Source organism: Oryzias latipes, chromosome 18 (genome assembly GCF_002234675.1).
Source record: "Oryzias latipes chromosome 18, ASM223467v1".
Taxonomy (NCBI): Eukaryota; Metazoa; Chordata; class Actinopteri; order Beloniformes; family Adrianichthyidae; genus Oryzias; species Oryzias latipes.
The window spans coordinates 7,200,855-7,210,393 of record NC_019876.2 but is presented as its reverse complement, the minus strand read 5'-3'; the positions used below and the strand labels follow the sequence as shown (position 1 = coordinate 7,210,393).

The 9,539-nt window shown below is 37.6% G+C and overlaps 1 long non-coding RNA gene across 1 annotated transcript; it reads left to right on the top strand.

Moving 5' to 3' along the window:
* Positions 1-1,338: 1,338 nt before the first annotated feature.
* Positions 1,339-3,878, top strand: LOC111949217. Its single transcript, XR_002875235.1, has 3 exons — positions 1,339-1,377; positions 1,490-1,532; positions 3,801-3,878. It is a non-coding gene; the product is annotated as an uncharacterized LOC111949217 (long non-coding RNA).
* Positions 3,879-9,539: the final 5,661 nt, after the last annotated feature.

Sequence of the window (9,539 nt, the reverse complement as noted above, 5' to 3'; positions counted from 1 at the left end):
ACATTCTTTATCTCAGTTGACATCAAAGTAGAGGTCAGCTTATCAAGTGTGGTACATTAAGGTCACAGCTGCAGATCATTATCATGTATTACTTTAAAGGAGAACAAAACTTTTGTCAAAACAAGCTATCAAAGTTAAATAACTTTCTTTTAGAAGCGTTAAGGCGTGCCTTTCTCATAAAACTTTAATTATAGTGTAACGTCTTTTTGGGCTGTGAGTCATAAATACATCTCTACTTGACTAGTTGGAATGCACTAAAGAATGCTCCAACCTGTCAAGTCACATGGTTTACAGATCTGCTGGTAAAAGATCAAGTGGTAAAAGTGATCAAGAAGCACATTACTGAGGAGTTTTTGCCTAAATTTAGCATTAACATTGTTAACCCTGGAGAACAAATGGGTCTGACACAGCTATTAAAACAATCACAAGAGTTACTAAGCACCAAAAACTCAGTTAAAAGAGGAGACCTAGTGAATCCATCTTGAACATTGATGTTCTTTGAAGTGGTATTTTAAGTTAATAGCAACACACACAACTCATAAATACAGGGTAGTTAAACAAACATTATCTGGCTAAATTCTCAATGGCTGAGTTCTTATTCTTAGACTACAAAATGACTGCAGATTGTCTTTCTGACTAAAAATTATTTTCTGTTTTTAAAACTAAAAACTAGTCAACTCAACTTTGTGTATGTCTACTAAGTCTTTATCTACATGCATGTCTGCAAACACCCAAAGTATCCCTGGCTTGAATTTAATAGAAAAGCTTGGACTCGATAACAGAGGTGTCAAACTGCAGTCTCAGACAGTTGGTGCCCTGCTTGTTTTTTTTAGAAACCTGCCCTACCCAATTCTAGTTGTCCAGAACATTTTATGTTTTGTCAATTATAGAAGTTCAAGACAGAATATATTATTCATATATTTTTTTTTAATATTTTATTAAACAATGCAGAACATCAGCCCTTGAATCAAGTTTTGACAGATGTGGATTAATGGGTTTCAATTAACAAATGTCTCTTGATGTATAGATTTATTTAAATATAAATTTTTAGTCTTTATCAATTCCTCTTTTAACTGTTTTGTGATTGCTGGACCATGTGGTGTTATGCATGAGTAAAAGAAACTTTAGAAAGCAAAAGTAAAAAGAGTTTTTTTTTCCTGCTGTTCAGACTGGATTGAACACATTACTGTCAAAACAAGCAAGAGTCATTGCTTTGGGATGCTCTTAACAGATAGCATATACTTGGCCCCGCACCAAACATGAGATCTTAAAAGGGGAGGATCTATTGTTGGGAAACAAACATCACACAACCTCCTTATAGAATATGAACGGTTGGAAGCACTGTCATTTCAAATAGGAAAGGTAAATAATACAATGGTAAGTAACTTTTTTCTTTTGTATGTCTGCAGACTTTCGTATAAAAAATCTCAAATGCGTGTAATCTAAATAATTAACAGCATGGAGTTTCAAATGTGCTTCTTTTGCCAAGGTTTGAATCATGGATCTCTGGCTGTTTGTTTGTGCGCTAACAGGTTTGTTTAATTTTTTAATGATTTTGATCTTTTTAATATTTTTGTCCTTTTAAGTTGTAGTAGAAGCAGATAATATTCACATTTTTAAGACAGCAAATACTTGCTGATGAAAACCCTTATAGATAACAATGCTTGTCATATGTGAGAATATTACATTACTACATACTTTTGTGATTAAGCACTCATCTATAATTTGTTTGTTGCTGTTTGTGTAAATACGAATTTGTTTAATTTTTTTTTAAATCAATTTTATCTTCTTAATCTGGTTTGTCCCTTTATGAGATATATTAGAAGCAGATATTATTCACATTATTTGAATACTAAGTACATTTAGTAATTACTGCATGATCAATATAATTCTAGGTTGCATTGCTTGTCATATAAATGATTTACACAGTAGTTCATGCATTTGTATTTTTCAAATACAAATGTTTTTTTTTTAAATAAAAAACTAAAAAAGAAAAGTTTTTAAAATCATATGTAAACATCTTTAATTTTGAGTTTGGGAAGTGGGCATTTCTGAGCAACAGTGTTGTATAATCCCCAACAAATATACATTTTTATTAAGAGAATACTGCTAAAGTAGTGTAGACTATGTCTATGTCTATAGTTTTATAGACGGCTTATGACAGAATACATAGAGAGGAGAGCTGGCTTTGCATGAGAAAGTCTAGAATCCATTTGAGTTATGCAGGACATTTATCACTGTTGGACACTGGTGCAGTAGGTGTGATAAGGAGTTTATTGTTGAGGTGGGACTGCACTAAGGACCAGCTTTGAGACCTTTCTTGATTGCTGTGATGATGGACAGACTGACAGAAGAAGTTAGACAGGAATCTCTATGGATCATCATGTTTGCAGATGACATAGTGATCTGTAGAGAGAGCAGGTGGAGGACCATCTAGAGAGGTGAAGGTTTCCTTTGGAAAATAGAAGAATAATGGTCAGCTGCAGTAAGACAGGGTAGCTTTTAGTTAATGAGAGGGACTGAAATTAAATGGTGAGCTTACAGGGAGCCGAGGTGAAGACGGTGAAGGACTTTAAGTTCAACAGATAAAGAGGTGTGCCCAAGCAAGTTGGAACAGGTGGGGGACGATTACAGGTTGGTGAGAGTTGGATAAAAAAGATGTAGTTGGATAGAGGCAGAAAAAGCACTTTGGAAACCCCATAAATGAGTAATTAAACGTGTCCTTGATGATTTCAAAGGGAATGGCTCAAATAATTATATTAAATTAAGTCACAATTTATTTCAGCTCTATGTTTAAAAAAAAAACTACAGTTTCATCCATTTTTTTTATTCTTACCAATTAAACGTTTTATAAAAAGTTGTCATCGTTAAGAAAAAAGAAGATAGCATCAGAAGAAAAATACTTTCATTGAAGCATAAAGTGGCAGCGGAATCCGCTCAGACTGGTTAGAGTCGAGATTATGGTCAACAGACATTTTTAAAGTACTCAATATAGAGAAAAAGTAACATGAATTGCAGGCATTTTCGTATTTTAATCAAAGACAAATAATTGTGTCTGATAAACTGGATTTTAAATGGCAGCCATAGAAAATATAAGCAATTTTTTGAAAGATATTACTTTTAGAGTTTCTTCTTATCAGAACTTTGATTCCGTCATATTTTAATTTAACGTTATAATTAATGTTTTTAGCAACACAGTTACAGGTAATCAGTTAACATTTGATGAACCAAAAGCAACACTGTTCACAAATGTTCATGTGTGAGTTTATGTCAGGTACATTTAGCTGAAAACCATCTTTCAACATTTCAAAAATGCCCCAGGGCTGTGTTCTGTTCATAAGAATGCTGGTTTCACAGGTTACTACTATAGCAAAGTTAAAACAATATGCAGTGTGAAAACATAAGCTAACTCCCAGAGGTTTAAAGAAAGTAACTCAGATAGACAGACTGACTGACTTACATGCCTACATGCATATTTTAGTCCTTCCTGCCTCGTATATTCGTTCCTTGTTTTGTTGTACTTTGTGGTGAAACTGCTGATAGAATAGAGACAATGGGTGGAGTTAACTATTTGGTGTCATGCATTTTATTTACTTTAGAATATGTCTGCTTGTCTTTTATCTGTATTGGACCTCCACAATAGTTTTTTTTGTGCAGATTGCTATGTAAGTCTCAAGACAAAAAATTTTCCCTAAAAAGAAAGCAAAGTTTATTTTAAAAAAAACTTAGCAAATAAATTTGAAAAAATATCCTGATGAAAATGAGATACATTCAAATTTCTTTAATATATTTTGTTTCAGGAGCACTGCTTAGTGTTTCCTTTGCTCAAACTCATCAGTTCTACTTTGTGAACACTGAGCTGAGCTGGACAGATGCTCTGTTATGGACCAAGTACTGCATTCACTTTTTCTTTAAATATAGTACATGTTGTTTATTATCAAAGGGCCCTCTTTAAAATTAAAAACACATTTTCACTTAACCTTGCTAACCTAATTCATGAAAAATGTCTTAAATTATGTATTTTTTAATAAATTAATAATCAGGATCATTTACCAACTTAGATTATTTTTTAAGTATTTTCGAGCATTATGTTTTATTTTTTCTTGCTATATTTTTCACAAGCTGCATATTGATGAGAGTTTATGTGCAATGCATTTCTAAAACCAATACTATTTTAGGTCAAACAGTTTAAGCTTTACTCACATGCATCCATACCGGAGGAGTATGGATGCATGAGTATGAAAGGAGTGCACACTTGCAAGTGAACAGCGCTAACAGGCTTCTTGCACAGTCTGTGGGACTGGGGGGATTTAAAAAATGTAAATCCATACGACACGCCTGCATTTCATCTACTTCCCCCTTACTTAACTTGGCGTGTTGCATGTCGCTTGCAGCATGCCGGTAAAAAAAAAAGAAAGAAAAGAATGCGCATGAACTTTTCCACTCTACAGGCTCACCAAGCGGCCTACAATCTTGGTATTTTGTGTTGGCAACCTCGGTGCCCCGTAAAGGTTTGCCCAGTTTATGCTCACAGGCTTTAATTGTTGTAGAGAAAGATCACATGAAGCTACACAATGACTTATGGTTTCAAGAGGGTTTTAGTTTATGACTTAAAATTCAATGTTCTGGTCAACTTGAGAGTAAAATTGATCTTTTGAAGAAAGCACAACTTTCAGTGTAAAGCATTCAAGAAAAGAAGTTCATAAATGAATTGCAGTTTGCATTGTCACAGCTAGATGTCATGCTTTACAATATAATTGAACTAAGGACGTCATTAAGATTGTTCAGAATAGAAGACACATATAAAACAGAGTAGATTATCTCTATTATTTAATAAATAACTGTATGATTTTCATTTTCAGTTTTGTCAAATGCAGAAGGTTTCATACCATTCAGTCAAAATGAGACCAGCATCACTCTGCAGTGGAATAGAGGGAACAGCAATGACAGCTTTGTTCTCCAGTTTAATGGAACAGAGACAAACATCAGTGCTCCAGATGGAGATGGACCAATAAATTACACTGTTTCATCCCTCACTGCTGGAACCAAGTACACCTTCACTCTGCTTTCTCGCTCATCTCTCACTAGAGTCAACATCACTGCAGCAACTGGTGAGTTATTTTACAACAAAATGTCATTCAGATTTAAATGAAAAAAAGCAATTGATCTAATAAAAGATGAAAATATTGTTTGAAAACAATTCTACAAAATCAATCTAAGCTTCACCCATAAACATTACAGACTTTACTTAAAAAACCATATGCATAATAAGTATGTGTACAAAGTAAAAAATATATATATAAGAACACACAACAATCTTTTTTCCAAGGATCAGTTTTCTCATCGTTTAAGTGAGTCCTGCAGTACAGAAAAGATGAATGAGTGAATGAATGAGTGAATGAATGAATGAATGAATGAATGAATTCATTTTGGGAAATTAAGTGCAGGCATTCATGACAAGTCTCTCACCACTGCTTCATTGAGGCAAAACATGGTTGAAAATGGCCCACAAAAATGTTCTTATGGGCCATATGCAAGATCAGATAAAAATTAATAAGATGTATATATTTAAGCAAAAAAGAAGTTGTATGTGTGTGTGTGTGTGGGGGGGGGGGGTTATAATGTGGCCACATACCCCTATGAAATTGGGGAGATGTGCCCCTGCTGTAGTTGATGAAATTGTGATGTGTGATGCCATTTGTTGTTTACATTTTATCATTTTAAATTGATAGATTATGTGACAAATCAGCATCTAATTATTTAAAATAATAATTTGAAATCACAAGATTTATAACATAGTTAACTAAAGACAAAATCTGTTCATGTTGTATTTTAAGTTGGCTGAAAAAGTTGGTTGGAAAAAAAAGCCTTCCTAGGTTTTTTCAACAAAGGGCAAAACGATAAGCTAATGATGACAAGTTGTTTAAGCTGACAAAAACCCTAATCGTTCATGTCATGTTGACAGAAGAAACTAGTGTCACAATAATTTTTTTTATTTAAAACTGTTATTTTCTGATCAAACATGAAACTACAGCAGTTCTTTTTTTTTTTTTTTTTTGCTCTTCTTCTTTTACTATCAGCTCCTCAAAATGTGGAGTACTTCAAAGTACTTGGAAAAACTGATACCAGCATCACTCTGCAGTGGAGTGAGGTCACCAATGCCAGCTACATCCTGCAGTTTAACAGTGAATCGAGAACAATTCCTGCATCAGGAGATGGACCAGTAACTTACACAGTGGTGTCTCTGAATGCAGCGACGGAATACATATTTACTCTTTTCTCTGTGTTTGAGAATGCGACAAGCTCTGGAGTACAACTAAGAGTTGGTACTGGTAAGTTATTTTTTTTCTTTAATCTTTAAATATACACCTTTCCAAAACATTAGAATATCATAGAAAAATGTATTTATTTCACTAATTCCTTTGAAAAATTTGTTTCAAAGAATATTTATTCAGTTTCGTGCCCTCCATTCTCCTCTTAATAGTACCCCATACATTTTCAATGGAGTTTAGGTTCAGCTGGTTGACAGGCCAATCAAGCACTTTGATGGCATGAAACAGATTTTGCTGCTTCTGGTGGTATGGACAGTGGCCAGGTCCTGTTTTGCTTTAGCATCTTCCCTGTGGACAGGGTTTTTGTCCTTCTGACCACGTCTGCATCAATGGCAATGGAACTTTCCAATGTCTGGATGGCTGTCAGCACTACACTGAACTAAATGATGACTGGCTGTCTGAATACAACGTCAATGGGATCTCCTTGTGCAATGGAAATTACTATTCATAAGAGAAGTAAAGATAATATACCGGTACTTATTGGTATTAGGCGTAGTTGCATCTGCAAAAGTTATGTTTAATACACACCTTTTTAGCAGAACAGAGGAAAAAAGAACAATGTAAGAAATACAGAAACACATACACTAAAGTGGTTATTTGTGATGTCATACATAGAACTTTAAACTTAAAAAGTGAAGTGACAAAGCTTAACAACATTCAGATAGAGGCTCCTTGAGCAACACCAAAACAATATTGATCAAATTTGTTGAATTCACTAATTGGTCCACGCACCTGAAGGAAGAAAGCTTGTTAAATTGCCAGGTTTAAGATGTAAAGTTTGAAAAAAGTTTAACTTTCAAAAAGACCATTTCCCATTTGTTTGTTTTTTAGCAGTAAACGCTAAAAAAGATTGAAAGATAGAAAAAAATGTAATACTAGGCATTAAGTGAGTATTTATTGCAGAAAACTTAGGCTGCTCTAAAACCCATCTGTTCTAAAACACTTTTTCAAGCATATATTACCTAATTTTAGAACTTAGAACATTTTTTTAGAAAACCAAACTGTGGGCAACAAGCAAGCTTCTACTCTGCATTCCCAAATATAACTCATAGGTTACAGTTCCTCAAAACAGCACTAGAAGCATTTTACTTATGAATCCCATTTTTAAAAAATGGCTAAATATTTCTTCTTCTAAAAATGAACATGTTTAGCCTGATGTCAATTTTTATTAAAGAGCCTTTACAATGCAAAATCAATTTTTTGAGCTTTCAAGTGTAATATTATGTTCAAAAATGTACGAAAAGAAAATTTGGTCCATTAACGCATTTCTGAGTGTTCCTCTAAAAAACATATGCTCAATGCACCAGCCCCTTCCAACCCACAAAAAGGAGATAGACCAGTGAGAACAGTCCCTTCCAGGAAGTCTATGCTGATAGCACCGCCCCCAGGCTAACACACACACCCACTTTTTTCATGGAGCTAGCGGTGATTGGCTTAATGCTTTTTTTTTATATACACAACATTTACATCCATCTTTGCAAATGCTTGGATGTTTTTTGTTTTTGCGGGAAAAGCACAGACTCGCTGCCGAGGCCAAATTTAGTTTTGACGTCATAAAATAGGTGTGAAAGGCGGTGGTGTCAGGTGACAGGCTGGCCTACAGCAGAGCCCGGACAGCCCGGACAGAGCTGAGGAGGGGCATCAACCAGGCCAAACGCAGACACAGACAACGGGTGGAACAGCACTTTGCTAATAACAACCCGTGGGAGATGTGGAGAGGCATCAGAACCATCACAGACCACAGGAGCAGCATGCAGCAGACCACTCATGACCCCACCCTGCCTGACACTCTAAACACCTTCTTTGCACGCTTCGAGACGCCCGGCAGCAGCAGGGACTCTGGTCCTCTATTACAGCTGGAGGAGCAGTCTCAGCCTCTCGTCCTGCAGCTACGTCAGGTGAGCTCCACTCTGAGGAGGATCGACACCAGCAAAGCCGCAGGACCAGATAAGGTGTCAGGTCGGGTTCTGAAGCTGTGCGCACATCAACTGGCTGGAGTTTTCCTGGACATCTTTAATTGGTCCCTGCAGCTCACCTCAGTTCATGTGTGCCTCAAGTCCTCCATCATCGTGCCGGTGCCAAAAAAATCCTCTGTCTCGTGCCTCAATGATTACCGGCCGGTCGCTCTGACACCGGTGATCATGAAGTGCTTTGAGAGGATCATCCTGAACCACATCAAGGACATCATCCCTGCTACTCTGGACAGCCATCAGTTCGCTTACAGGGAGAACCGATCGACAGAGGACGCAGTTTCATTAGCCCTGCATGCTACCCTGTCCCACCTGGAGCATCCTGACACCTATGTCAGGATGTTATTTGTGGACTTCAGTTCAGCCTTTAACACGGTGATCCCGGACAAGCTGACACTGAAGCTCCACAACCTGGTTTTGCCTGCCTCCCTGTGCCTCTGGATCAAAGGCTTTCTCACCAACAGGCCCCAGGCCCCAAGTGGTGAGAATCGGGGACTCAACATCATCCACTCTGATCCTGAGCACAGGAATACCACAGGGGTGTGTCCTCAGCCCGCCCTCTTCACTCTGTTCACCCACGACTGCTCCGCTATTCATTCCACAAATCTGGTTTTAAAGTTCGCCGACGACACCACCGTAGTGGGTCTCATATCCAACAATGATGAGACTCACTACAGAGAGGAAGTTCAGCACCTGACAGGATGGTGTGCTGACAACAACCTCATCCTGAACACCTCCAAGACCAAAGAGATCATCGTGGATTTTAGAAGGACTAGAAAGGTGGCACACACCCCCCTCCTCATTAACGGGGAGGAGGTGGAGCGAGTGGACCACATCAAGTTCCTGGGGATCCACATTACATCTGACCTCACCTGGTCGCTGCACACATCCCACCTGGTGAAGAAGGCTCAGCAGAGACTCTTCTTTCTAAGGAAGCTTAAAAGGACAGGACTTTCATCACAACTTCTGGGGATCTTCTACAGGGCAACCACTGAGAGCATCCTCTGTCTGAGTGCTACGGTGTGGTACGGGAGCTGCACCGCTCAAGACAGGAAGGACTTGGCCCGGGTGGTGAAAACCGCACAGGAGATTGTGGGAGGACCCCTCCCACAACTCAACAGCCGGGTCCAACGGAAGGCTGGTCGTATTGCTGCAGACCCCACCCACCCAGGACATAACCTGTTTGTACCTCTTCCCTCTGGGAAGAGATACAGGAGCATCAGAACTCACACAAACA